This window comes from Paramormyrops kingsleyae, unplaced genomic scaffold, assembly GCF_048594095.1.
Source record: "Paramormyrops kingsleyae isolate MSU_618 unplaced genomic scaffold, PKINGS_0.4 ups56, whole genome shotgun sequence".
Classification (NCBI taxonomy): Eukaryota; Metazoa; Chordata; class Actinopteri; order Osteoglossiformes; family Mormyridae; genus Paramormyrops; species Paramormyrops kingsleyae.
Genome location: NW_027325994.1, coordinates 125750 through 150781, shown reverse-complemented (window position 1 = coordinate 150781; position 25032 = coordinate 125750). Strand labels below are relative to the sequence as shown.

The window sequence follows — 25032 nt, the reverse complement described above, 5'->3', positions numbered from 1 at the left end:
GGCAGTATGTTTAAATAATCTGTCCCTTTTCAATAACTGAAGGTCATGCAAAATCCACTGAGAACCCCACAGCCCTGTTTGAGCACCTGCCCTTCAGACCGTGTGTACACCTCAGTAGCATACTGTAGAGCCCTGTCCTTTTGTGCTCTTCCTTCCCATGCTCAGATGACCTCCTGCCAGAGCAGAGCCCATCACAACCACGACAATTCACTCAGGTGTCCTACTCTGTGTCTGAACGCCAAGAAGCATGGGGACACTGGAGACGGAATGGAAGTCCATCTCACACACTGTAGGCTATTTACAGACACCGGTTCTCCTACCTGCTTGCTGAACCAAGCCAAAGCTAATGTTATCATCTTTTAATCAGCGAGACATTTCACCACAAGGGGCACTAAAAGAACATAGAATGCTTGTATGGTGCATTTGCTAGTGATTAACACTGTGAGCCATTCACTGTTAGTAGAAGTCATAAAATTACGATTTTGCCATCATTTCTGTAATGCAATTCCCAGTAGGCACTTCTCCATAATCTAGACCCAGGATTCATTTTAAAAATGGAATTTAGAAAGCAGCACTTCACTTTGATGTAAATATAGCACTACGTGAATGCTGATTTAATAAACAAGGATGTTGATCAGAAGAGGAACAGAAGGGATAAATAAACTCATCTAGTACTTCAGTATCCCTGTCACTCACATGCAGTCCATTCAGCCAGGGATAATTCTCCTCTTCTATGTTCATTGTTGTCATAAGATCTCTTTCATTCTATAATCTGTATGACCGTACAGGTCTTCCGTACATGTTTGTGTGCTTTGTTGAATTTCTATTTTTATACATAGTATTCTGTGAAGTGTTTCTCCTTTAATATTATGTACTTCATGTTTGGCATTGGACCACAAACAATTCTGGTATGTTGGTACATACTGGCAGTAAAGTAAGTTCTGATTCTGATTTTCCTCAGATGGAATATACACTGCTGGTTGTGGGATTACCACAGGAACAGTCAGAATACACATAATGCTTCCTGCGATTAGAGGTTATCCCATGTAGAGGTATAATACACATAATGCTTCCTGGGATTAGAGATTATCCCATGTAGAGGTAGAATACACATTAGATTAGATTAGATTAGATTAGAGATTATCCCATGTAGAGGTATAATACACATAATGCTTCCTGGGATTAGAGATTATCCCATGTAGAGGTAGAATACACATTAGATTAGATTAGATTAGATTAGAGATTATCCCATGAACAGGCAGAATATACATCACAGTACCTAGGTTTACAGATTATGAAAAGGCAGATATAGTGCTGATATATGGGAATCACCGCCAGTAGTGGGTAAAATTAGGACACGCAACAAGTGTACAGAAACAAGTCCTGATTTTCAGAAGCAAAGCGGGGCTCGTGAAGATGCATGACAGTCTGTCTCCACCCTGTCTTTAATCACTTGAACACCCCTCCCCCACAAACCTGTTTGATGTATGGCTCATTAGAACATGTGACCAGGAGCAGATGGCCAAAGGGTGTCATAATGGGGGAAACGTGACCAAACAAACTGTTCCATATGGATGGTGTGACACGGAGCCATCACTAACATTTAAGCAAAGGCACCTGCTGACCTGTAACTGTTGACCTGTGAGGTTAGTTGACAATCGTTTCATTCAAAGTGGAAGTACATCTCTGCCAGGGTGATCAGGGGTATGGGAAGCCAGGGGACAGAAAGCAACCTGCCTGGGGGGGTAAAGTGGGATGCAGGTAGCATGGGCAGACACACAGAAATCTCACAGCGGCAAACATACAGCTTTCCTGCCCCATTGGAGCATGATGGATTTATTCATTAAAGTTATGCTGCCCGGATCAGTGACAGGAAATTAACAGAGGACAGCCCAGTGATACAGGCTTCTGAACACATAAACTAAATAAACAGTAGTAGAGTGAACCAAGACAGCGTATGTGACATGTTTGTATTCACATCTTTGTGGGGACTCTCCATTCAACAGCAGGATTATGAACCAAGGCGGTGTCTTGGACTGTGACAGCACAGTAACAATTCAATGACACAGAATTCTGAACAGACAAACTTTATAAAAAGTAGGATATTCAACTAAGAGAATGAATCACTGTCTGAGACACTAACATCACAATGACATCACAGGCTTCAGATCACACATTAAATAAACATGGATATTCAAGAGAATGAATCACTGTCGGTGACAGCGGCAGCACAGTTACATTAGAGGCCTCTGAACACAAGAACCAAATACAGCCTGGAACCTGCACAGTGGGGTGATTTGGGTTTCACTCCAGAAGGCAGATGCGTGCAGGGATGCTAATTCAAATGTTAGCCTGCTTGTCCTCAGCTCAGTGTCGTGCAGCAGGGCTCTGTGAAGGGACCTTATTCTCCAGAGTGGTTTTAAAGGGGACCGTGCTTCAGAAACTGTTCCCACCTGTCATTAAGGGACTGCAATCCTTACAGTCTCAAGCCAGATGCGTGGCAGTTTGTTGGAATTTTTATATTATTTTAATATCAGTTTGTACCTGGGAAGTAATTTGTAAGAAATTTAAAACCAAATAATCAGAATGTCAAACATATAAAGAAAAGTAGCTAACAAGCTGTTGCTGCTGTTAAACTCTATAGAGATAGACTGATAGATACAGGCTGGGAGATACACTTAGACCGACAGACACAGGTTGAGAGATGCACTTGATTGATGGATTCTGGCTGGGAGATACACTTAGAGTGACAGACACAGGTTGAGAGATGCACTTAAATTAACAGTGACACAGAGATATGAAGGGTTCCACTCTTCAAACAGGATCTCTGTGCTCCAGTTGGGATCTATGGCCTCCAAGCACTCCGCTCTTACTGCAGCTCAGCCAGGCTGGGCTGGGCCCGACGAGGGTGGCGGGGGCCACTCGCACTCGGCCTTCTGTATGAGGGAGATCTGAGTGATGTGGGGCCTCTGACAGCCGTTCTCTGTGTCCTGCTGTCCTGCCCGCCGGCAGCGTGTGTGACGGTAAAAGACCTGTTACAGCTAGTATGCATGGAGTGGGTCCTTGCTGAACCACAGGCAGGCCAGGCCTCGTTCCACATCAGTTTTGTGTGCAGACCTCCCTGTGAGCAAAAACAAATGGCTAATTTAACATGCGCTCTGACAGGCTCCTGAGGGCCAGTGGACCCAGGGTTTGCTTGTCCTCCTCACAAGCTGGAACAGCCGGGAGCCCGATCTGGATGGGCCCACTGCCAGGCCTACAAGAGCCGGCACGCTCAGCCACAGGTGTGCGCCGTGGCACTAGCTACCTAACGGACCCAAACCTTCATCTATCAGCACCAAACTGAGGGCATCGGTGACCCAAAACACATCAGAACCATATATTCTGGGGAAGTCAGTATGCGAGGAAAGGTACTGGACCAGTGAACACTCATCATCTCATCAGAGATCGATCAACCATGCTCATCATGTGACACTATCCTCAGTACATGTGGCAAAAAAATCCGAGGTGCCATTGTGGGTGTGAACACTGCCCCCTGGTGTTCAGTGAGTGTGGGCTCGACATACCGACAGGCATGTTTGAGAGTCTGCCTAAATGAATTAATTTCCTCCTTTTTCAACAAAATCAACTCAATTAATTTGTTTAAGGAGCAAAACAGTTTTGAAAGGGTCCGATAATTTTACCTGGATAATGAAAGCCAGAGAACAGCCAGGCAGGAACTCTGGTTGTCTACGATACATCTGTCCACATGGACGTAGATCCTAGCCAGATCACAGACTCTCTCTACAGCACTCAGCCAGGGGACCGCTCTTCCAGGGAATGCTGAGAACGCGAGACCCAAGAGGCGTGTTTTGGACAGAACAGGAGCAGTCAGTCACCGGGTATAATCAGTGAGATTGATGTGCACACCCACCAGGGATATGCACACAGCGCTGTGTGTTCCTGTGGAGGGCTGTCATTTCGGGCTCTGCTATTGTGAGTTCCTGTGTGGAAGAAGAGAAGCCTTCCAAAGCAACAGAGCACGGCTCTGTGAGTCACTGAAGGCAGTGTTACCCAAGCACACTGCAGCTCAGCGGCTCCACACGTGTCTCCAGCCCAGAGCATGCTGGGACTGCATGCAGACGGCTCATGCATAGAATCAGCCCTCAATTTCTGGCACAGGGGTTCCATTACCATCACGCCTTAGGGTGTTCTGGGAGAGTGAAACACAGGATCGACAGGGTCAAACAATGCATCGCCAGTGCTGGACCCAACACCATATTCAGTGTTGCTGGCGTGCCACAGGTTTCTGCTGGACCAGCAGTCTCCGCATGAGCAGCTCTTCATCCCAGCAGCATGGCGGGAAAACCAGCTGTGAGTGGCACCTTCACTCTGTACACAAACAAAGGCACAGACACTCACAGTCTATGGCTCACAGCAGATATTTGGAGCCCTCTGGCATCCATTCCTGGGAAAGACAACATTCCATTTGCTGGGCTGCTTGGCCCGTCAGTGTTTTGATGAGCTCTCAGAGACTCGGCACTGAGGCTCGAAGTCCTAGTGCCTTTGTCTGAAGTTGCAATAGCGGCACCTTCACCAGCATTCACCAATGCTTCCCCGCACTTCCCCATGCATCCTGCTTTGGGACAGGTGGGGGGAGTCAGGGCGTGAGCGTTGTTTAGCACTGCTCTTAGTCCATCATCCAACGAGGTCAAGCTTCTTTCATTCACTTGGCAAAGGTGTTTTACTGTCTGGCACTTTCTATAAATGTTAAGCTGACAGACTGGAAGATTGAAACTAGACCCCTTTAGCACCATCCTCCCATTTTTATTTATTATTTTTCAGACTAAAAATGTATTTATTTGTTCTGACAGAAGTTTTATAAAGTTTCAGCTGGCTATTATGTATATGAATTTCCTGATCTAAATGACTGGTTTGAAAAACCTTCAGGGTAGATCTTAAATGTCTCCTATTCCTATTTTAATCCCTGCTAATCAGTATTGTTTGTATCCAAGCCATGCAACAACAGATAGCAAAACTAAGATCTTTCCTCTTCTACAGCAACACAATAACTTATGTACGTCCCTCCTCAGCGTTCATCCTACCAGCTGGGATTCCACCAATCAGGCCTCAAGTTGAGTGAGACATCATGGAGATCAGTTCTCAACTGAGGGCAACTCTGGTGGTGAAAAGGTAGGACCACATAGTACTCCCTGGGGGGCATCTGGGGTCAAACGGTGAGGAGAAACACGCACAACGGATTCTGCCTGCGGCTGTCAACTTCAGCCTGAGCAGTGCCTATGGGTGTCAACTGGACCAGAGATGGATTAGGTCTGTCCAGAGATGCAGGGGCTCCGTAGCTCAGGCAAAATTGGTTTAGATCTGTCATTGACCTGCTGACAGAGGTGCATACTGGGAAGGCCACATATGAATCCATTCTGAGGGTGTGCTTGTCTTTTATACTTCCTGTTAGTGGTCAGACAGCAGATGAAATTGCAGAATGTGGTCTGCAGTCTGTTGAACAGTTCAGGTTAACGGAATATTGATCCAGAGCATGGATCCCAATGGAAGCTGACTCCCAGCACAGCAGAGGCATTAAATATAAGGAAAGGAATTAATATTGCTGAATGACAGTTATGAAGAAAAGTGGGCCTAGTGGAGTATAACATATACCTAGCCAGCTCTCACCAAGGCATAATGACTCGGTTCATTCACATTGAAAGGTATGACATGAAGCACTTCAGCGATTTCTACACACACCGGGAAAACATTAAAAGAATTCACAGACATCTGAAAGCACCAAATATACCTATAGCCACTGGTATTAATGTCAGTTTTTCTATGATATATGGGTTAAACGGAGGGTTTTAAAAAGTGGCGTAATGCAGAGTAGACTTTGGTACAATCCAGAGGGATGGTCTCCTTTGTACTGAAACCAAAACAGCCATTTAAAACTAATGTCTACTTAGGAGACATTACTCTATAAAGAGCAAGTTGAGGGAGGCGTAAAGACAATTTCTCCACAGGTATTAATAAAGTATCAGTTATTCTAATTATTTAAAATGACTTTACCTTAAGAAGCTTACTAACAGAACAGTGTTCTTTATTTTTTAATCATTTTCCCACTTTTTGCTGCTGTTCTCTTTCAAGACGAAGGGAATAATGATAAACTGAGGTAAGCCTTCAGCAGCATTTACAGTAGTGTGGTGTCCAGCTAGCAGCATTTACCTGGTCACACTGTAATGGTGTCACGTCGAGGGCAAGGACAGAGGCTAAGACAGACATGGAGGAAAACCAAAAGGGGCTTTATTAAAGAAAACTACACTACAGGAAGGGCAAAGGAAACAGACCACAAGGGGTCCAAACAGGGTAGGGAGGATCAGGCAAGAACACTAGACACAGGACACACTGGGGAGCAGATGCAGGCAGCAACATCAATGACTGGACTGAGGATCGCAGGACTGAAGGACACTTTTTACAGGGCATGTGAGGGAGCAGATGGGACAGCGGGGAAGACAGCAGGCTATACGTACACTAAGATGGGAGACACAGTGGAAGAGGGCAGGACAAGACACCAGATGGGCACTGCTGCGGGACAAGGGCGCAGAGACTGAACACCATTAGGGGAACGAGACAGACCAGGATAGGCAGGGGCAACACCAGCACAGGGCACTCTGGGGGCAAGATGGGACACCACTAGGAGAACTGGGGCCAGACTAGGGACAACCAGGATGATAGCAGGTACATCACACACCAGGACAGGTCCACAGACGAGTGATAACACGGGACAAGAAACATTTTGTGTGGGTTACAGGAGCCGGGGAAGACGAGACAGGCTGTTAACGGGGCCATACAGAGGACACAAGCGGGGCAAGGAACTATATGGACTGCTGACCCGACAGGACAAGACCACGCAGGAGTAAGGAAATGGATCACGATCGGGTAAGAGAGAACTAGGACCAGGACGAAAACACAACAGAACACCATAGAGACACACTGGGTACACAGCAGGACAAACATGATGCTCAGACAGGGGCACCGCACTAACAGGAACCAAACACGGGCAAGAAACCAGAAAAGACAGGGAACGCAGGGCACAACTGACACACAGACCAACACAGGGTGGACAGCTGAAGGACAGACAGATAAGGGAGAACCATGGGCCCAGGAGGAGTCAAGATAGGATAGGGCACTGGGGCAGGAACTGAGGCAGGGCAAGCAAACAAACATGGGGGCGCTACAGGGTGAACTGGAAATGGGCTTTGGGAGAACAAAGGTGGGACAGGACCTTGGGGCAAAAACTTAACTGAGGCAGGAGGGGACAGGACTGAGCTAGGGGGTCTGCTGGTCCCCAGAAAGCAGGGCATTGACCCTGGGACACGAGCCCCTGCTGGGTCTCAGGAGGCCGGTAGGGCCACATCGAGCCAAGGGGAAGGCAGGGTTGGGGCCGAGAGGCACTGTGGGCATCGCCAGGACCGTAATGCTGGGGGGCGCTGTCAGGACCACAGGGCGGGGAGGGGGCCGTCGTTGGGACCACAGGGTGGGGGGGGCACCGTCAATACCGCAAGCCTGAGACTGGAGGGTGAAGGGGAACCTGCAGGGCAAGGACATGGACGGGGGCAGGAACAGGAACCAGAGGGGCCCGAGGGGCCTGCAGGGCAGGAGAGCCCAGAGAAGCCGGAGCGGTGGCCACGGATGGTGGCTTTTCCCAAGGACAGTCGGCTGGAGACGTCTTGGACCTGGAGTGAAGATAGAAACAGAGGAAGGGAACAAGCAGAGGGTGTGGGGGGAACAAGACTGCAAGACAAGTTACAGTTTATGGGAACATAGGTGACCTGTACAACATGCCCTTGATGAGGGATACGGTGCTTAATAAATAAACAATAAATAAAACACAAATACATAACAGGGCTAATCATTTTTATGTGTGTGCAGTTTAAACAAAATGAAATCAAATTAACTTACCTGGGGATTTTGGTAATTCTGGAATTCTGAAAAATAATACTTTAAAGAGCAATTTAAAAATCTACTTAGAAATATACATTTTTCTCTTAATAAACATTAAACATTATTATGAAACATTCCACATATACATCTCAAAATTTATCACACTTAATTCATTATCTTTGATACTGTTTCAATTATTTAATGTTTCTCAAACAGCAGCAGCAGAACCACAACTTCATCTTCTTCGTATTTTGGCTCTTCTCTATGTAAAGAGCTCTACAAGCTCAACTTTAATATTAATTTCCCACCACTTCTACCTCTTCTATCTCTACATGACCCACATCTATCTCTACATCGCCAGTTTCCTCCTGACCTCCTTCTCTATTTATAATCTCAACTAGTACATCACTTACTATAATTTCCAATATGGTTACATCACTCACCATGTCCGCACCCTCAATAATTACCTCCCCTACTTCTACCCCCACAATCTCAACATTTACATCCCCAGAATTAACTTCTGCAAGCCCAAACTCACACACTTGGACTTGCACAGCCTCCACCTTCACATTTCCTTTCGTATCCTCTGCCTTCAGGGAAATTTTCCCCCCCTCCACCTTAACCACCTTCACATTCACCCCCACCTCACCTTGCTTCCCCTTGCTTCCATTTTGCATTTTATTAATGCCTACATTCAGGTCGGCGGCCTCCACCTGTACACTGGAGGTCACCCCCACATGTTTTTCCCTCTCTGCCACCTCCACCTTTTTCCCACTAATCGCACCCTTTACCTCATCTATCCCCTGAGTGCAGTCAGTCACACCTCCCAGTCCCCCCATAACCTCCCCAGCCTGGACAGTGGGGGGTGTCGCTGGTGAGTACTCCCCCAAACCTTCCTTATCTCCCCAGTCGATCACCTCGTCCCACAGGTCCCAGGCTCCCCAGTACTGGTCGTTGGTCCAGGAAACAGCTCTCGCAATTCTCATTCTGGTGAATAAACAAGACATATAATAAACTAGCCATACAGTATGTGATACTCGCAAAGCCAAACTAGGCACTGTATTTTTTCAACTTCTTGAAACTCCGGCAGTAACGGCCGAATTGCTAAAACTGCTTCACAATACAGTAAAGCTTGCGAAATTATGACGCTGCTTCGATACGCTATAACATCGCCATGGTACCGAACCTAGCAAAAGGTTAATCTTACTTCAAGAACATGGGACATTTAAAAAGTAAACGTATAGGCGATCTTTTCAGAATAACATCTTCAGATGAAATGCATTATCACAGGCCGGATGAGTATAACCAATCATATCAACCATAAGTCTTATTGTTTTTAAGTTTAACACAAATATTTTCTCTTACCATTTAAATATAAACAATCATATTAAGAATAATGGCCACAGCATCTACAGTTTAAACTACTAATTATAAATATATTTCAACGATATTTTGCCGCAATATTTGCATGTACTATATCAGGACATAAAATTAAATATAAGATTAAATATGCTAACAAAAAATAATCTGAAGAAATAGCAAGAAACACACGAAGAGATGCTGCTCACCTCTGTGCCATCTCTCTGTCAGAAAGTTTGTGTTTAACCTGCAATGATTTTGTTTCTATGGAAACCACCGTGATATTTGTAATTGGTCGAATAAAATGAAGATATGTACGGACACTAATGTTCAACGAATGAAATCAAAGAATTTATTGTCAGGGCGGGACAAATTTGAAGCTGGTCCAATCACGAGTAGTATCTTTAGTTTGTGCTTAATGTAACTCGGCGTGATTGGATATTTAACCGCCTTTCAAGCCCCCAAATCAGGTATCTACTTGTCAATAGGTAACCACGCAGCTCTGTCTATGAAGTCTGTCTGTAATTTTTTTTGACAATATGTTTTTGCTAGGCAACATTACAGTAATGCGTAATACCGCTGTATTGGGGGTGTACCGCCGCTGTATTTCCATAGCTGGTTGACGCAATTAGCATTTTAGCAATATTGGTAGCGCGACGTCAACTCAGCGAATTTCATAGGCAACATCTACAATTCAGGAACTAGTAGGTCTTCAGATAGTTGTTTAGGCTTTTGAGAAAGAAGACTATAGTTCTTGTTATTCAAATTCTGTATCCTGGTGTTTTTAATTTCTAATAATATGAACGATGATATGTCACATATAAGTTTTTTGAGAGACTAAATTTTGGTTTGATTTCTATTTTATTTTATGTTAAATAAAGTTCATATAAAATCATTTTAGAATTAGTGCAGTGTTTCGTTCAGAATTCGTGCAGTGTCCTTAAAAACTGCATGTTCAAACCTAACGCCATGCCATAACTGCTTTGCAGATATTTCATTAAGGACTCTATAGAGGATATAGGTAAGCCAGTCTGTGTATATGTGTGTCTGTGTGTGTTTGGGTGGGTGGTCATGTATATATTATGTTGTGGGGACCAAATGTCCCCACAGTGTTACAGGGCTGTCAAATTTTGAAGACAGGCAAGAGTGACATTCCACAGGATGACTTTTCATTGGTTGTTGTGTTGTATTTTACCCAGATACAATCGTACTATTTTCTGATTGGCTATTGTGTTGGCCCTTTCTTTTTTTTTGATTGCCTGGTAAGTGACAGGCTCTTGGGGCAAATCTTGTCCGACTTCATAAAAGAGGCGTATTTCCGACGGGAAGCGACGTTTTTCTTGACGTTTCGTGACGTTTTTATCCGAGTTCCGACTTGGAGAGAAATAATCGAACGCACCATAATGTCACTCAACTCAGAATTTCCGAGTTCCGAGAGAAAAACGAACGCACCATTAGACTCCAGCGGAGACACGCTTGTTTTATAGTGAGGCGCTACTGTGCCCTGGTCTGGGGAAAAATTGGGCTCTGCGGCATATTAGCCTACAAATTATTTTTCCGCGTGAGAAATACAATGTGTGGCGGGAGTGCGTGACAAAAGACTGAAAAGAGTGACTATCACTCTCAATGCGTGACACTTGAGAGCCCTGGTGTTATTAAAACATGTTAATTTGACTTTGTAGGGACATGTTTTTGGTCTCCAAAAGAAAAAACTCACTCAGTTTTATAAAATTCTGTGAATGCAATCAAAGGAATAATAATTCCAAAAGTCTTGTATTTTGTTTGGTTACTTACTGTTACTTCTTGGTTAGTACTGTAGGGATTAAGGATTAAGGTTGCCATAGTTAGGATTGGGGATATGCCCATACAAATGAATTGAGAATCCCCACAAAGACTCAGATACCTAATCTGTGTGTGTGTGTGGATTAGGTTTATATTACATTGTGGGGACCAAATGTCCCCCACAATGTGACAAAAGCCTGTTATTTTGATCCTTTGGGGGGCATTTTTCAGGTCCCCACAAAGATCTGTCAATACAATCAAAAAACTGAAAATGCCAGAAGTCTTGTATTTGGTTTGATTACTTATGGTTAAAGTTAGGGCTGGGAAGGAGTTAAGGTTGTCATGTTGGGATTACAGTTTTCCCCATAGAAATGAATGGTGAGTCCCCACGAAGATATAATTACAGACCTGTGTGTGTGTGTGTGTGTGTGTCATGCCTGTCAAGTTTTGGATTGGAAAATAAGGGAAATTTTCCGGCACCCACCGCGAGCCATCCCACCAGCCCAACCAAGCTACAGTATCCCTTACATTTTAAGACAGGTGTACAAGAAATCTAAAATAACCACTTGTCATTTACATTTTATTTTCATTACACATTTTCTCTTAATTTCTCATGTTCACTCATGTGGCTCTCTGGCATTCACTAATGACTTATTATACAGATTTGTTGCAGAATTTGTATCCTTGTTGAAGACGTCACAGAAGGTGAAAGTAACGTTGTTTTTAGCACACAGCATTGCCATTTAAAATTCCGCATTTATGACCTGGTTAATGTTGTGAATGACCTGAAGACTACTGCAGGTGGCAGTTCTCGCGAGGCTACTGACAGTTCAGTTTGGAGAGGCAGATGAATTTTTTTTTAAATGATCTTATAATACGGGAGATTTATGGGAAAATACTAATACGGGAGGACGGCGGGAAAGAGAGGTAAAATACGGTAGTTTCCCGGCCAAAACGGGAGACTTGACAGCTATGGTGTGTGTGTGTGTGTGTGTGGTATCAGATCAGTCCCTGAGAGTTCAGTAGTCTGACACCATGTTCCTGAGTCTGGGTGTGACGGCCTGAATGCTTTTCCAGACGCTAGGAGGGTGAAAAGATAATGTGAGGGGTGGGTGGGGTCATCCACAATGTTGGTGGCTTTGCAGATGGAGCGTGTGATATGAATGTCCATGACGGAGGGGAGAGAGACTCTAGTGATCTTCTCAGCTATCCTCACTATCGTCTGGTCTTGAGATCTGAGAAAAACATGTTGTGCTGCTCAACCTTAGCACAATGATATAGGTGAATCATGGACGCAATAGAATTTGGGGATGATTAGTCCATACAGGGACAGAATCATTCCATACCGCAATCTCCTCGTACGTATGTCTGCTAGGTGGAGTTGGAGTAGCTCCTAACTGTGCGCAGAGGAGTTAAACAATCACAACTTCCCAGAATATTACAGCAACAGGGGGACAGTGAACAAGTCTTATTAATTCTATGCTGTGTGGACGATGTAATCGTCCACAAGTTCGCCTTAATACACAGGGCATTCAAGCCATTGCAGAATACAAACCCACAAATGCGGCTCCCTCCACCAGCAACGCCAATATAGAAACTGCCACAAAATCCATGCCCCCTGATAACCAGCCCCTTATATTTCCACCACCGTCGTGGGGACCGTACTACAAAGAGTCAACGCAAGGTAAGCTGCAAAGTGCAAACAAATTTACAACTTACCTTACATAGTGCACTACGTTTACTTTGTTTGTACTATGAGTACAGTCTTTGCACCTTATCTGTTTGGCACTATATGTCGGTCATTCCTGTTATTCAGTGACTTTTCTGTCCTCATGGTTTACTTATATTTTCTCTAACATGAGTCACATATTTAAAGCAAATATATATTTAGGTCTTCGTTATCACATAACCGCAGACAATACGTATTAAAAATGTAAAAACTTTTATTGATATATGTATTAAGGCTGGCATGATTAGTGGGCGTAGTCGATGACATGTTCTTCTTCAATATCACTACGCAATTATTGGAGTAGTTAGTCTCTAAAGCCCTGCAGTGACATGTAGTTTGTTGTTGTCAAAATGGGAGGGGCCAATACAAAGCACAGGTCTTAGGGAATTCTGATTAAATATACTGGCTTATTAATCCTGTTAATATAATTAGCATACACCCACTATTAGTGTAAATAAATGCACAAACTGCAAGGCTTTATCAGCAAGGTTATGCTGTGTTTGTATGAAATGCCTTTTTATATATCATTATTGTTTCAGTTTATGCTGTAGCCATTTGTGCACGAATCTCCTTGCGTCAGAGGAAGTTGGAAGTGGGGTGTGCCCTTTATGAAGCAGAATGAGACAGAAAAGTTGTAAAATAAATAGTTACACTAACTGCAGTGAGACCTCTCTCATGCGGCCCTGCTCAATCTTAGTCATACCATGTGAGTCAGTTAAACAGGGAGGTTTGTCTGCAGTGTTGGAACCTGTACAGCCAGTGCTTTGTACCGCTGATGGCCTCTTCTTCACACATGCTTTGCTGCCACCTGCTGGTCAAAGTTTAATATTGGTTTATTAATTAGTGAAAGTAAAAGTCTTATTGCATTGCTTAAGTCTTAAATATATATTTAATGTATTTTCGTCATTATTTTAATTTAATAAATATTCTGAATTAATTAATATTTTTTTAATATTTCAAAATTAAATGTAAATGGTTTGTGGTTTTCAGATCACAGGTCCATCTCAGAGCCCACCAATCAGTGACCATCTTGGAGTGTGATGTAAGACACGAAATCAGGACCGGCCACTTTTTACTCATTTTAATCTTAAAACATGGACAGTGTGAATTGGGACTTTGCCATTTTGCTCATATCACTTCCTCTGCCAGCTCTTGCAGGATGGGCTTCCCCTTTGAATCTGGTTCCTCCCAAGGTTTCTTCCTTCCTTTTCACCTACTTTAACTGTAACCCTCTTATTTTGTTGGTAGTGATGCTCTGTGAAGTCATACAGAGGTGGGTATAGAAAGGATTACAGTGGGTAATAGGTGATTTAGATTAACTTTTTTAAATTTGACAACAAAAAGGCTTTGGACAATCAGTTCAACTTTGGACAATAGCACCTCCGAATAGTTTCTCTCTGTCTCTCTTGCTAGTTATTTCTCTTCACCCCCCATTCAAGGAGGAATCAAATGCAGAATAACATTGTACAGTAGAAGATGTAAGGTGCAACACACATTAAAAGCTCTTTTTGTGTGAACATTATAAAACAGATTAATACATATTAAGCAGTTTGAAACTTTACATTCAGACCTACATCAGTTAGAAAAAGCAGGCGATGACCAGCCCAACCAGCAGCTCCATCTCTGATTGTACAGAATCCCTTGTCAGGGTAATTTCTGAAGTCATGACTAAACTAATTTCCCGCTTTGCCTTCAGCTTCACCAGCTAGATTAAACTGATCATTGAGGAGGGAGATACAGTCAAGCCTCACAGTGAAGCCATAAAACACACTCGGGTTAAATGCATTGCACTTTTTTCCAGTCATTTTAACACGTGTCTCAATTCCATGTCCACTTTTTCCAAACACTTAACACATGCACCATACCATTGGACTATGTGAGCTAAACTATGAATACTTTTGCATTGCTTTGACTCAATTTGCATTCAATCACCACTTCCCCCAAATTTCATGAATACTTCTCTCAGTCAGTGTTTCCCACCAGCAAAACTTTGTACAACTACAGCCGATTTTTCAAACGTTTAGATAATCTGTTCAAAACAGTTAACTTTCAGTGAATTTCAATGAAATTTTACTGCACTGTAAATTGAAATATGCTGCATTTTGACAAAGGACACTATGCACTTGCACTAACACAAATAATTATGCTTTTAGCAGAAACTTCGTAATTTTGCTTGCTGCTTTGTTACCATTTATACAAATGAGGTCATAGAGTAAGTAAGTAAGTAGTCTTTATTTATATAGCACCTTTCACAGGCAAAAGCCACAAGGTGCTTCACAACATAGTAAACAAAGAAAAACATAACAAAAAAAGCCAAGACCACACAAAAATCATAACTGCCCATAAATAACTATTTGAACGCCTGGACAAATAAATGAGTCTTTAGTTCTCTCTTAAAACTGACGACAGATTCCATTAAACGCAAAGAGGAGGGAAGATCATTCCAAAGCCTAGGAGCTACAGCCTGGAAAGAACGGTCACCTCTAGTGCGAAAATAAGTGCGAGGAACTTTCAACAAATTTTGATCCATACACCTCAAAGCATGCGCAGAGGTGCAGAGGTGGATCAAGTCGCTAATATAAAACGGAGCCTGTCCATGTAAGGCTCTGAAAACCAGAACCAGAATCTTAAACTTATATCTAAAAGACACAGGCAGCCAATTAAGTTGTTTTAAAATAGGGGATATGTGAGTGCTCCTATTAGTGCGAGTCAAGATTCTCGCTGCAGAGTTTTGTACTAATTGCAGACAAAGGAGCTCCTTTTTATTCAGGCATGAAAACAAACTATTACAATAGTCTAAACGTGAAGACACAAAAGCATGAATGAGAAGCTCCAAATCATCTCGTGAGACCATTGATCTAAGTTTGGAGATGTTCCTAAGCTGAAAAAAACAGTTTCTCGTTAGCTGCTTACAATGCTGCATAAATGAAATTTCACTGTCCAATATAACTCCCAGATTTCTAAGGCTGGACTTCACAGACAGGCCTAGATTACCCAGGAACTGTTTAATCCCCGGGATTGAATCAACAGGGGCAATAACCAGAGTTTCAGTTTTGTCTGCGTTTAGCTGAAGGGAGTTTATGCTTAGCCATTTTTTTAATTCCACTAAACAATGAAACAAAGAATCTAATGTATGCATCTCAGATGGTTTAAAAGAGCAATACAGCTGAATATCATCGGCAAATAGGTGGAAAGAAACGTCACTGAACTGTTGGATGATCTTACCCAAAGGGGTCAAATACAGCAAAAAAAGAACAGGACCCAGGACAGAGCCTTGGGGCACTCCACACAATAAATCCGCAGACTCAGACCTTATTTGGTTTGCTGTAACACTAAAACTACGCCCTGATAGATAAGAAGAAAACCACTGTGAAACTGTCCCTGATAAACCTATTTGATCCCTCAGTCTCATCAGCAGGACCTGATGATCAATTGTATCAAAAGCTGAAGACAGGTCCAAGAGAACCAGAACAGTGTGTTCTCCAGAATCAGCAGCCATCATAATGTCGCTGGACACTTTCAGTAAAGCCGTTTCCGTAGAATGGTATTTACGAAAATCGGACTGAAACGGTTCAAAGATGTTATTTTGATTCAGGAAAGAAGACAACTGTTCATAGACCACCTTCTCAAGGAGCTTAGAAAGAAACGGAAGCTTAGAAATAGGCCTAAAGCTGTTGGGGTCCGTTACATCTAAGCCTACTTTTTTCAATAATGGCTCCACTATGGCATGTTTAAAATTATTGGGAAACACACCGGTTGACAGGGAGAGGTTAACCATTTTGGTAACACACGGGCCTATGGACTAAAACACTTTTCCGAAGAGCCTACAAGGGAGGACGTCGGATAAACTATGGCTATGGCTCATCAAAACACTGACGGGCCAAGCAGCCCAGCAAATGGAATGTTGTCTTTCCCAGGAATGGACGCCAGAGGGCTCCAAAAATCTGCTGTGAGCCATAGACGGGGCTTTTTTTTGTTTACAGAGTGAAGGTGCCACTCACAGCTGGTTTTCCCACCATGCTGCTGGGATGGAGAGCTGCTCATGCAGAGACTGCTGGTCCAGCAGAAACCTGTGGCACGCCAGCAACACTGAATATGGTGTTGGGTCCAGCACTGGCGATGCATTGTTTGACCCTGTCGACCCTGTGTTTCACTCTCCCAGAACACCCTAAGGCGTGATGGTAATGGAGCCCCTGTGCCAGAAATTGAGGGCTAATTCTATGCATGAGCCGTCTGCATGCTGTCCCAGCATGCTCTGGGCTGGAGACACGTGTGGAGCCGCTGAGCTGCAGTGTGCTTGGGTAACACTGCATTCAGTGACTCACACAGCCATACTCTGTTGCTTTGGAAGGCTTCTCTTCTTCCACACAGGAACTCACAATAGCAGAGCCCAAAATGACAGCCCTCCACAGGAGCACACATATCCCTGGTGGGTGTGCACATCAATCTCACTGATTATACCCGGTGACTGACTGCTCCTGTTCTGTCCAAAACACGCCTCTTGGGTCTCACGTTCTCAGCATTCCCTGGAAGAGCTGTCCCCTGGCTGAGTGCTGTAATGAGGGAGTCTGTGATCTGGCTAGGATCTACATCCATGTGGACAGATGTATCGTAGACAACCAGAGTTCCTGCCTGGCTGTTCTCTCATTATCCAGGCTCTTGTAGTGGGCCCATCCAGATCGGGCTCCTGGCTGTTCCAGCTCGTTAGGAGGACAAGCAAACCCTGGGCCCACAGGCCCTCAGGAGCCTGTCAGAGCGCATGTTAAATTAGCCATTTGTTTTTGCTCACAGGGAGGTCTGCACACAACACTGATGTGGAACGAGGCCTGGCCTGCCTGTGGTTCAGCAAGGACCCACTCCATGCATACTAGCTGTAACAGGTCTCTTACCGTCACACACGCGGCCGGCGGGCAGGACAGCAGGACACAGAGAACGGCTGTCAGAGGCCCCACATCACTCAGATCTCCCTCATACAGAAGGCCGAGTGCGAGTGGCCCCCGCCACCCTCGCCGGGCCCAGCCCAGCCTGGCTGAGCTGCAGTAAGAGCGGAGTGCTTGGAGGCCATAGATCCCAACTGGAGCACAGAGATCCTGTTTGAAGAGTGGAACCCTTCATATCTATGTGTCACTGTTAATTTAAGTGCATCTCAACCTGTGTCTGTCAGTCTAAGTGTATCTCCCAGCCAGAATCCATCAATCAAGTGCATCTCTCAACCTGTTTTCTGTCAGTCTAAGTGTATCTCCCAGCCAGAATCCATCAATCAAGTGCATCTCTCAACCTGTGTCTGTCAGTCTAAGTGTATGTCGAGGCCAGAATCCATCAATCAAGTGCATCTCTCAACCTGTTTTCTGTCAGTCTAAGTGTATCTCCCAGCCAGAATCCATCAATCAAGTGCATCTCTCAACCTGTGTCTGTCAGTCTAAGTGTATGTCGAGGCCAGAATCCATCAATCAAGTGCATCTCTCAACCTGTGTCTGTCAGTCTAAGTGTATCTCCCAGTCTGTATCTATCAGTCTATCTCTAGAGTGTTTAGCGTCACAACAGCTTGTTAGCTGTTTCTCGATCAAGCCAACACACCAAAACATTTAAAAATTAAACCATACCTCAACAGTGTTTTTCAGAACTGTACTATAAGCCCGGCCAAGCTTTTCATTCTGTCTCAAAGTGTAATTAAACAAAGACAGAAAAAGTCCACTTCCCGCTTGATCTCGGTTATCAACCGAATCGATGGATCCCCTCAATGGCAATTCGTTTGAGACAAGGAATCCAATAATGTCTACAATGGCAGAGACATACAGGCGGTTTCGAGAGAGCTGATCGGAATTAACCACAGTTGAAATCTCACTGCCTGTAGAACATCGCAACTGTCTCTCTTTCCAAAAAGCCACACACGTTTGATGTTCTTTACTATTGGCATGTCTGTTAAACCCTTTTGCAGTGTCCGTAGCATATTTCCAGTTACTAAAACCCAAAGTTGTGAATGAGTTAGTTTGCTCTGCTCACCCAATTGACCAATCAAGTGCCTGGATTTGAAAATCTAGTCTAGAACGTACTGACACGTATGTAAAACGTAGACTTTATTTTTTAACTATAGTGGTCTAACTTATATATTAGTCTTCAAAAATGAATATTATTATTTTATTTTTTTTTTTAAAAGTTCAATTAGGGCTTATTTTAACAGAGGGGGCGGCATTTTCCCTCTGATGGGGCGACGCCACCTTACCCCCCGTGGTGCCGGGCCTGATTACAACTCACTGCTGAAATTTTATTATAATTGAACCTGCTGGGGCTCTTAAACTGATTGACAGGTCTGTAAACTGGAGGGCGAACATTTACATCAATTAAATATATTATGTATCAGTGATAGCCAAATTAAGCTTAAAGGGGCAAGTCCCCCGAAAAACAAAAAAAGGATGTATTTTAGGGGGGCCTTTATTTATATTAGCTTTATTTATGTTAGCTTTCAAAGTTTAGTTTTCTAGTTCAGCACTAGTTTCCATTTGATTCATCCAATGGATGAACATTTTTCTTCTTTGCAAAGTCTATTTGTGGGAGTTTTGAGACTTGAGTTTAAAGCTGCAGCAGAGTGTTTGATGTTTGGAGTTTTGTGTCTGGAATCCAGACAATGTGAAACATAATATTTTAATAATATCCCACAGTTCAGTTTAGGGTATCATTTTGCCTCAAGTCCATTGTGCATGTGTATGCGTATACAGGAACATGGTATATGGGAACGCAAGTAAGGGCCTTATGTGTGTGTATATTAAGGTGTAATCTAGAATGTGTTCTATGAAGCCCATGTGGATTGTAGGGACCTGCTTGTCCACTCTCACCTTTCAGAAAAGCCTCTTGGTACGGAAGGTTCTTAATAACAGGTGTAACCATGTTACTGTAAACACACACACACACTAGATGTGGTGTTGAGTATGGTGTGAACCAGGATGTTATATGAGGCCCTGATGATTCATAGGGACCTACTTCTCCTGTGTGGTTCAACATCTATACCTTCTAAAGAGGTACATCTGAAATGTCAGCTTTGGGATTACTGTAACTACAATAATATGAAATAAATTAATGGTATTCAAGTACTTGATGAATTTATAAATAGTCATTAAATAGTGTAAAAGAAACTTTATAGAAATTTGTAGTACATTTACAAGACGACCAAAACATCACCCTTCCCCCATGTCATGATCCAATTGTTTCACTGTAGACATTGTCATATGCGAAGAAGTTACACATCACCCAACCCTATTCTGTACAATCAGGGACGGATTACGGACCGGGCCAGCGGGACCGCTGCCCAGGGGCCCTTGGGGTGCAGGGGGCCCGTGGGGCCCCTAGCCCAAAACAATTTGCAACGCTTATCAACAATGTATTTTCGTTTGTCTATTTTAGAGGGCCTACATTCTTTGATCCTCTGCCTACAAGGGCCCCTGACCCTATAGGGCCTCTGATGGAAACATGGATGGAGGGTGTAGGATCACACATGCACATATCACAGGGCCTAAATTCCAGGTGGCCTGAGACAAGGCCGAGCCTGGTACGAGAGGCACCAAAGGGGGGGGTTACACACACAAACACACACACACACAGATAACCAGGGAGGCCAGCACTCCAACTTTTATTGCCCAAAGATTTAGGGACCTACAGACAAGCAGAGTGGACTTCACGGACAGGGGTCCCTCGACTTGGCACACAACCCCCTCCCCATACACTCTGCCTTACATCTCACTCACCCAACAGACGAACACCCTAAAGGAAATTTCATTTAAGTTTGCTTTTGTATACCCTGTATATTGATTTACTCACGACTACTAGTCTCAATATACAGATACGTTATGTTTGTATGTGTCCTTAGACAATCTTAGTGTTTTGTGTGCCACCCTTATAACCATGTTCACGGAGTATCACCTATTTCACCCCTTTGCACTTGAACACATATAAATTTAAATAAATAGATAGGTATAGCTACCATTGTATGTATGTTCTCATGGTATACCAGAAGAATCTGGAAAGTGAGTGTAACCAATGTGTACTAACTTTTAGAGAGTCTGCTTTGTTAAACCCCCCCCCCCCCCCCCCTTCTCTTCCAACATTCCTTTGTGGTCCTTATCTGATCTTGGTGGACGGTTACCAAGTTTCTTTGTTTCTACCATGCTATGTTAAAAGAACTGAATTTAGGTGTATCTTATCCATTCTGGAGAAGATGAATTGGCATAAGCCACACCAAACAAAATATGTTGTTTCCAGATGTGCAACTTATATTGTTATTACCACAAACTAACGGCCACGCCTATCTATGGATAAGATGTGCTGTTTGTAATATGAATATTTGATGTAATATCTGCACAAAGTGTAACATCTGTTGAGGTGCAACCCAAAACACCTGTATCCCATACTGATGTGAATGAGTCACATAGATAAAATAATTAATTGTTTAATCAATTAATGCAGATGGTATGAGGTATGTACCTGTGAAGCTGGTATGGCATGTTTGGTGTCAAACTGATGGAAAATCACTCCTGATTCTAAATCTGGTCAGTGATTACCATAAAAGTGGATGTATCAAAAGTTATAACAGCTTAATGAAAATCATCAGTAAAGGGAGATTCAGTTGGGCCATAAATCCCAAAAGGACTGATACAGACCCCCTTCTGAAAGCCCGCCAAATGGATGGCCAGCCATTGGGCCAGGATTCGAATTCCTGGTCATCCCTATTCATGAACTTTAGACCATAAAAACCTGGACCTCAGAACAAAGCAGCGCAGAGAACACCCAGCAGCCGTACGGAAAAGACCATCAGCCCGGGAGACGAGAAGCCCACCAGAAACCCTCCGGTGAAGGCCCAGCTGAACAGAGAACAGCACCCAAGACAAAGCTTCACCAGGAGAGATAATCCAAAGGGGCTCCACTCCACTGCTCCAAACGCCGCGCCTTCCTGAGTGCCATCAGCTCAGCAGCTCTGCCATCAACTGCCAAGACCCCCCCCCACTCTTCAACCAAGTAAACCAACTTCCTTTCATTCTAACAACTTAAGCTGTTCTGTTAACCTGCTATAAGACTTTAGGGTCGTGTTTCCACAAACTGTGCTTGCTTTGCAGAACAGTATTTCCCATTTAAGGTTACTCATTTAAATCCGGTCATTGCATTTTCATAATTACATTGTTTGTTGTATTCCGTTATTTCGTGTTTGTTGTTTGTGTTAGGTGTAATGTCTGTCTTATGTTAGTTGTAGTGTTAGTTAGGAATAAATGCATGTCTTTTACACAACTTTAGCCTCCGTCATTGTGTGTCTCATAATAAGTTCCTGCCTCTGTGCGATCTTGCTACACGCTCTGAACCTCAAACTCGCCTGAAACATCGCGAGACTCTCTCTCATCGGCCATGAGGGGGGGGGCTCTGCTACCAATCGTTTACATTATCTGGTGACGCAGCTCGGTGGACGAGCCTTCTAACCCAGGTTACTAAGTGATATTGGTAATTAGTGAATCCCATTTAAGTCTCACATTAACAGACTCACAGGGATACCGCAATCGAGTTTGGAGGAGCCGACCATTTGGCATAACGATTGATTAATAATCAGCATTAAATAATAATTAATTAAACTTTAATTAATTGAAACATATTGGTGGAGATATTAAAATTTACCTGAGCTAATAATTCCTACAAGGGCGTTTGGCTGCCAAGGGCCCAGGGGCCCACACAACCCATAATCCGTCCCTGTGTACAATGAATTATGAATGCAACAATACCACCGTTTTTTCCCCATTATGTTTTCTATTTGTTGATTTGCTTACGGTATTCAGGTTAACCATTGAGCCTGCTGATGCTGTATTTGTTCTTTGTTGCAGATGACCATTGAGAAGACTCCAACACTGTGTCCAGAAAAGGTAAACTGGTGATGCAAAAGCTTATGCAAAGATTTTATTTGCCCGTGTAACTTTTTTATACCCTAACCTGACTAATGCAAGTCTAACCCTCGAGAAATGTGAAAATGGAAACACTTATGAATTAACCCATGTACTTACATTATTTTTTTTTAATCAATTTACGATTAAGTACGACACAGTATGATTATTTAAAAGAGACTTTTGATACTGGCCATATTAAGATCTAACAGCTTGTAAAAGTTTTGAAATACAAATATACATCAATGACCTTTTATCATTGTGTAGTAAAAGTCGGATCATAGATAAATATAAATATCACTTCACAGATATTTATAGTAGTCTGTGTCATTTGATATCGTTCACAGTACAATTAATTGGTTTAATATTAAAAATTAAAAAAAAAAATTTACAGTGCTTTCATATGACACAGCTATGCTGAACTTGCAAAGGTCACCCTTGCACAAATCATGGTTTTCAATAGAAGACGTGCTGAAGAAAATGCCACTCCAGAGTTTTCACGAGAGAGACCAAACAGACCTCCATGAAGACATCGCTATGGGATTGTAACAGACTGAACAGAAGCTCTGCAACTATTTCAGACGGATTGAGATTGTGGGGAAAAGGGGCAGGAAAGTTGCTATTCTACTTACACCAATCATGGTGGATGCCTTGTCACTATTGGTCAGTAAGAGAACTGAATGCAGTGTCTGTGATACAAATATATTCTTGTTTGCAAGACCTAAATCATTGAGCTACTACAGAGGGCAGGACTGTTTATGCATCCATGCAAGTTGGTGTGGAGCAAAAAATCCTGAGCACCTCAGGTCGACCCAACTGCGAAAACATGTGGCTACACTGTCACAAGTGCTCAATTTAAAAAACAATGAACTGGACCAACTCGCAGATTTCCTTGGTCATGACCTCCATGTTCATCGCGAGTTCTACAGGTTACCCATTCCCACCATGCAACTGGCTAAAATTTCCAAGCTACTTTTGGCAATGGAAAAAGGGCAGCTTTCCAGTGTGCGAGGGAAATCGCTTGATGACATCGAAATTGATGGTTAGTATTAAAACTGGTACAATTTAAAGAGAAAAAAACCTTGCACACGCATTCATATCTCTTTAATAATCTTTTCCAGGTGAAATTGAAGTAAGTGACTCTGAAGTTGTTGACAATGATGAAAGTGAATCTGAGGACAATGTGTCTGCAGTAACACAGTCTGTCACCAGTGAACCTATGGTTGATGCAGAATGTGAATTACCCCTCCATAATTGGGGGGTACTGCCTTCATAACACTTCTATGACCATTATGGTCTGCTACCGCGTCAATACAAATAGTCGCCACCAAGATCAATGTTAAGAGTACAAGATGCGCCAGGGGTGTTTACTAACATGTATGCAACAAACGGTCATGGTCTGGACATGCGACAAAATGAGAATCAATGCAGAAGATCTCATTATCCTTATCCCTATCCAAAAGAACTTGGTTTTGATAACTCCCAGGAATTATCCTAGGAGAAGTATACTAGTAAAAGTAATAAGCCTATACATTTACGAACAGCCTGGTCTGGTCCAGCAGTCTGGTGTTATTCCTGCCCTCTCAGTCCCCCCAGCTCCAACAGCCTTCAGAAATAAATATTTACCTGTTGGGCTAATATCTGTCTTGATGATGCAGTAGATCTTAAAGTACAGCCTCATTTCTAACTCACCTCTTGGTCCTGCGTGCTGTCCTCATCCTGCCATCTTCCTGCTCCCTGCTCACTGTCCTCATCCTGCCATCTTCCCGCTGCCTGCACACTGTCCTCATCCTGCCATCTCCCCGCTGCCTGCACACTGTCCTCATCCTGCCATCTCCCTGCTGCCTGCACACTGTCCTCATCCTGCCATCTCCCTGCTTCCTGCTCCTGTGCCTCTCCTGCCATCTCCCTGCTGCCTGCACACTGTCCTCATCCTGCCATCTTCCTGCTGCCTGCACACTGTCCTCATCCTGCCATCTTCCTGCTGCCTGCACACTGTCCTCATCCTGCCATCTTCCTGCTGCCTGCACACTGTCCTCACCCTGCCATCTCCCTGCTTCCTGCTCCTGTGCCTCTCCTGCCATCTCCCTGCTGCCTGCACACTGTCCTCATCCTGCCATCTTCCCGCTGCCTGCACACTGTCCTCATCCTGCCATCTCCCTGCTGCCTGCACACTGTCCTCATCCTGCCATCTCCCCGCTGCCTGCACACTGTCCTCACCCTGCCATCTCCCCGCTGCCTGCACACTGTCCTCATCCTGCCATCTCCCCGCTGCCTGCACACTGTCCTCACCCTGCCATCTTCCCGCTGCCTGCACACTGTCCT

At 43.7% G+C, this 25032-nt stretch overlaps 1 long non-coding RNA gene across 1 annotated transcript; it reads left to right on the top strand.

Moving 5' to 3' along the window:
• The first annotated feature begins 9777 nt into the window (after positions 1-9777).
• Positions 9778-24399, top strand: LOC140586420 (uncharacterized). The gene is made up of 5 exons (XR_011988225.1): positions 9778-9989; positions 10275-10306; positions 22651-22689; positions 23120-23749; positions 23829-24399. It is a non-coding gene; the product is annotated as an uncharacterized lncRNA (long non-coding RNA).
• The last annotated feature ends 633 nt before the right edge of the window (positions 24400-25032 follow it).